The following is a 6,231-nucleotide window of genomic DNA, read 5'->3' on the forward strand; positions in this document are numbered from 1 at the left end:
GGAGTAAGGACAAGAAAAAAGTATGTATCTGTGTAGTACAGACATAATTTTTTAAAGAATATTTTTAATGCACCATTGATTGATTCTCTGGATTTGGAACTGGAGGATACCGAAGGCCAACTGGCACATGAGAAAAAGCTGATATTGTTCAATCACCTGAAAAAAGTAAAATCTGAAATTGTGCGTTGGACAGGACCAGCTTAGCCATGGAAAGTACATACTGGACTACTTCTGAGATGTCTAAAACAACAGACAAACAAAATTGATGCCAAAATAGAATCCGTGGTTGGCCTGTGGTTGATGGGACATCAGTGACCTTGATTTTCTTTTATTCTTGAAAACATTTGTTTCTATATTTTAAAATTTTTCACTAATGAAATGGGCATGCAGGGGTTCAGAGTCAGTGTGGGAGGTAAAGAGTTAGCAATGAGAGAATAGGGAGGCCAGGCCCAGGGAAATAGGGTCAACCAGCAGCTCCACCTGGTCCAGACCACATCCTACTCTATTGACCACTTTCCTCTCTTGACTGCCTCATTCCGTTGGGTCCCCTGTGGATGTGGCCACATCACTATGAGTATGAAATTCACCTGTAGGAGGTGAGGGGGTTTCTTTCTTTTGTTGCCCAGGCTCTTGACAAAGTTAGCTTAGCTGTATGCTGCAAGCACCGTGGAGAATGTGATTCAAAGCACAGGCAAAATAGTGGAGTGGACACGGGGAGGGAATAGTGGAGAAGACAGGCAAGATTGTGAGTCCACCTGCCAGGCCTGGGGGCCAGCCATACAATGACTCCCCCACCCGCTGTGTGTTTTCTTGGCCAGTTCTATGTGGGCCTTAAGGACCAATACTGTCAACATCTGCCTCCACTCCTGCCACCTCTCCCCACAGAAGTAACAACCTTTCACCTGGCCCACATGGAAAGAACTTCTGAAAGGCCAGACACCTTGATGGGGTGTCCAGGACTTATATGCCCTATCCAATGTGCACATGGAGCCCAGGGGATGTTGAACAGGCTGGGGAGTCATGTGGCCCCGATGTAACATTACCATAGGGGTTAGAATCAACTCTCAGAAGAAAGCCAGAATATTACTTCCCTGAATCTCTTTCTAAAGTTTTCTCTGATAAAGGGAAAACAGCCAAGGATGTGGAATAAGCACTGACTTCAAGTGGGACAGATAGGGACTTGAAGTCAGCTAGTTGCTCGCCGTCTGCGTTATTGCGGAGTATATTTCTGAGCTTTGGTAATCCTACCTGTAAAATGGAGCCAACGATGGCTAATTCTGAGGGTTGCTGGAAGGATTAGATAAGTTACTGCTAAGTATTGTGGACAGGACTACACTGGGTATTCTGCCTGTGCTGGACACTGATGTTTCCATAGTTCCCCAAGTTTGTAGCTATTTTACTGTTTACAGAGAAAAGTTGAAATTAGAAAAGACAGTATAAATGTATTTTTCCCTTTACACTTTTAACTGATTTAAAAAGCAATTTTACCAAATAATGTGCATATAGTACATTATTGGGCCTATAAATATATTTGCCACCGACAACACCAAAGAGATGGGTGGGAGCAAAGCTGTTTTGTTCATGTTGTTTCCTCTATATGGAATGCCCTTCCCTGCATTGTCAAACAGGTAAACTCCTAGCCATCCTTCAAAACCCAGTTCATCCCCTTCCAGGGTGCACTTCTGAGTGCATATCCCTTCAGGACAGAGCCAGACCCCTGCAGCCTCTTGCATGAGACCAACTTACCCATCCTTATTATATAGATAGGGAACCTAAGTCCCCTGTGAGAGAAGAGCCCCAGCCTGGAACCTGGCTCCCAGCAACTGCCACAGGGCACTTAATCCACAGCCTGGAGGTGCCTGGGGTTAAGGGTGCAGAGTGAGAGGCTCAGATCTGAGCCTGCCCTCTTGGAGCGTATGGTCCAACTGGGAGATAACTGAGGAATTTCTACCACCTGCCTGTATTTTTCAGGTGATGTCAACATGGGACAGTCCCAATCCTCAGTTCAGAGGTCCCAGGTGCCTTCAAAGCCCTCCTGCTCTGCAGTGCTGTCTCTTTCCCCAAACTCTGACCTGGCAGTTTTCAGCATGGCTCACTAGGCTCAGGCAGAGACCTTGGTGTGACTCAAGCTAATCACATGAGGGCCAGGCCACAGCCCTGTATGCTTGAGATTCTGGGGATTGAGGTGTGCATGAGGATCTGGAAGCCTGGGAAGGGACAGGTGCCTAGCCATCTTATGAGGGTCACAAAGAACAGAATCTGATAGGGACTTTCCCCAGTCACACTGCTTCCAGCCCTTGGGGCAGCAACTTCTAGCAACTCCTTCCCTGGAGGATGGTCCTGGCAAAGGCTAGGCACTAGCCCTCGGGGGATAGGCCAGGGGTGGTGGAACTCGGGCCACCTAGTTAGCCCTATTGCTCTTGGATCTCTGAATCAGGTCTACTCTGAGGGTTGCCTGATCTCCTATGAGGCCTGGGAGGCCCTCTGCCTTCCTCCGTGCTCACCTCATCCAAGTGGAGCCATCGTCAGCTCAGAGTCGTCTACTCCTTGAAGCATCAGACGGTGCTGGGGCCTGAAGATCAGGATGAAGGACACCTGAATGCTGGCCCTCCTTGGGGAGGGAGGCTCAACCTAGTCCTTTACTCCGCAGGACTTTCCACATCTTCACACCCAGTTACTGGGGTTGAGGCCATGAAATCAGCTTGGGGTGGGCACTGTGCACACTGACCAACTCCAGGGTCTTGGTGAGGGAAGTTCTGGCCTCTCATCACTCTGTGGGTTGAGCAGCTGTAGTCTGAGGCCATCACCTTGCAATGCCATCCCCCACCCCAAGCAGGCCTCCCTTGCTGGCCTTGCTACTAATTCAAATCCCAAACCCCAAGACTTGAACTTTAGCATCGGGAAAGCCTACTCTAGACAGGAGGGCACATTCTGGAAGGGCAAAGCCTTGCCATCTGGAGGTCAACAAACTTAGGTGTAAGGTCTGACTCTCTGTGAGGTCTCAGGCAAAGGCACTTCCCTCTCTGATTCTCCGTTTTTTCATCTGTAAGGAGGACCGCCCAGAAGCCTGAGCTAGGAAATGGATGTAAGCTTGGGCTCAGAGGACAGCTAGCAGGTCTTCCAGTGGTTGGACCCCGCCCCACTCCTACTGCCGACTATTGCCTTGTGCCCTAGGGCCCTGGTCATGGCCCTTGGAATCAAGGAGGGCCCAGCTCAGGAATGTTAGGGAGGAATTGCTCCAGTGGGCCTTAATGCTCCCAGGCATGAGAGACCTGGAGCTAATCAGAGTGAGGTCTGAGGGCCAGGGCAGGGAGAGGGGAGCGGTGGGACTGGGTGCTATTTCCAGGAAGCAGAGATGGCATCTTCTGTCAAGTTTCTCTCATTGTGGTCACCTTCCAAGAGCCTGGGCAGGCTAGACTGGAAACCAGTCTGCAGGTGGGAGGTGGCAAGTCTAAAACCCAAGGTGGCTGGCTACAGGCAGAGTGGGGACTTGGACCATGGCTTCCCTGAGATCCCCAGGGAGGGTAAAGGGCTCCTACAGGGCACTCAGCCTACTATTCGGGATACCACAGGGCTCCACCTGCTTACTCTTCTGGGCAGCCACAAGTCCAAAAGTTATTTTTAGGTGGAAGAGGTCCAGGTAAAAATCATGACACCCTAACATCCCTGCATCCTCCCACCATCCATGGTAGTTGACAGTGCTATATGATGGTTTTTATCCAGTGCAACTGGAGTCTGTGCCCATACTTAGACCGGGGAGCATTTACTGAGCATTTGCTGTCTGTCAGGCACCATTCTAGGTACTTTATGTCCAGTGTTTTTTCAAATGCTCATAGCAGACCTGTGAATAGTCACTATCGTCTGCATTTTATAGACAGGAAAACTGAACAATGAAGAGGATAAAGAACTGTCCAAAGATTCACATTCAGTAAATGGTGGAACTGGACTGGAACATTCTCAGTGAACATGTGTATATGAGACTGCCAATGTGTGGAACTAAACTTGTCCCTGGGTTTGTACACATTTGTACACCTCTACTGGGAACACCTGCTTGGCTCCGTCCCAGTGTTTGTGTTCACGTGAGCATGTCTGATGCTGCGACACCCCCTGGTGTTCCATCACCACAAGACCCTGCCACATGGAGGCTCCCTGGGTCCACCAGTCCATTCCCTGCAGGATCAGATCTAACTCTGTGACTTTCTCCCCTCAGCTATGTGTGACTTTTGGGTCTTTGGTTCAGGAACACCAGGTGGTCGAGGATATCCTGAAAGGCAGGAAAGGGGCATTAGGTGAGCCTCAGGGACATGACCTGGAGAGGAGAGAATAGAGAGACAAGAGGATTGATGCCAGAGCATCAGCTTTGTAGGGGTGCTTTTCCCAGATGCTGGGGGTGATGCCAGTCATTCCCCTCCCTCCCTGTGTGTGGTCGGGGTCTAAGTGTTCACCAGCTTGTGTGTGCACTTTGAGGACTGCTGGTGATGGTGACGTGGAAGCTGATAATGTCCCTTACCTCTGTGACTGCCATTCAGCCTGCCTCTTCAGGCCTGAAGGATGATGACTTTGCACAAAATCAGATCCTTGGTTCCTAGTGCAACTCTGTTCACTTTCATGGAGGTTGATCCTGAGGAGTCTTCCTTCCCCTTACCTTTGTGTCCCATCAGTCACCAAGTCTGTCTGAAGACTCTAAATCAAGAGCCCACCAGTGCCTCTCCATCTCCCTGCAGTCCCACACTGGCCCCTTTCTTTTCTCTTTGCTCCGGACTCCTCACCCCAACACCCTCTTCCAGATGATAAATCTGCTCACGTGGCCCCTGGTTAAAACCTTCCCATGGCTGTTGCTCTCAAGTCCACACCCCCGAAGGCTGGGGATATAGCTCAGTTGGTAGAGTGCTCACCTTGCATGCACTAGGCCGTGGGTTCAATCCCCAGCACCACAAAAAGAAAAAAAAAAAAAAAAAAAAAAAGATTGAGATCAAGTCCACACCCCCATCATAGTCCATGAACCCCTTGCAATCTGATCTTTGATTATCCTTCCACTTGTTCAGAACTACATTTCCTCAGCACATCTTGTCCTCTGGTTCCCTGCTCTGGTTGTCCCCTCTTCCAGGCACACCTCTCCCCTCTAGTCTACTACTGTGGCCTACACATCTGAGTAACCTCTGCTGTTCTTCAGCTTTCTGCTTATGTGTCCTTTCTTCTTTCCCTGTCCTTCAGGTCTGAACTGGTTCGTCTGTTTTCACAGATTTGGGTCCCAGAAACACACATGGGGACTGTTTACTGGTCAGGCTTCCTACCAGTTTATGGGGAAAACTTCCCTGGTGGAGGGAAGGGGTTGAGAACAGGAAAACTTCAATATCATACAAAGACCTTGAACTTGTCCTCAGGGAGACAGGAAGTCACAGGGAGCTTTTGAGCAGGGGAATGATATGATTCAGAACCCCTCTGACTTTGTGTCTCTCCTTCCTGCCCCAAATGGGTTTTTCCAGAACATAACAGTCCTAGTTGCAAATGTTTTTCATGTAACTATCAGCAGCCAGGAACTCCTCTGGCTGAGAAAGGCTATATATGGGATTGGAACTGGTAGAATAGGAAAGTGGGGCAAGGGAAGACATTGGGAGAATATAAAAATCCAGATTTCTTTTTATGGTGCTGGGGATTGAATCCAGGGTCTTTCACATACCAATATATATTCTATCACTGAGTTACACTTCTGGTCTCATTTTCCCCAAATGGGAAGGGAGGGAGGAACCCAGGCACTTGGGCTGGGAGTTTGTATCCCAGTTCCTGAGCATCAAGGCTGTAATTGGAAAAGACTGTGCCTAGTGAGGGTGGCCCTGCTGGATTCTGTTCTGTCTTATGCAGGGGTTAAGACCAGGTGGCAGAGAGAAGGGGACTCTGCCTTAGAACGAGGCCTCTGCAGGTTAAGATCTCTTCTAGACTGGATTCCTCTGGTGTCCTAGGACTTCCCCACTCTTGAAATGCTTTTGAAAACCACCCTGCTGGCCAGGGCAGATAACACCTGTGGGGGACTGAGCATGGTTTGGGCCCTGAGGGGCCTGAGTTCAAGTCCTGTAGCCACCATTCACAAATTCTCTACCTGCCACTCACCCTCCAAATATCCCCTGACTTCAGTCCTGCCTTATCCTGGTATGGATGACAGAGTAGGGTCAGGCTGATCCCCACTTTCAGAGACCCCCTCTGGTGGGGACATAGACCCAGACATAGACAGTG

This window comes from Sciurus vulgaris (assembly GCF_902686455.1).
Source record: "Sciurus vulgaris genome assembly, chromosome: 17".
NCBI lineage: Eukaryota > Metazoa > Chordata > Mammalia > Rodentia > Sciuridae > Sciurus > Sciurus vulgaris.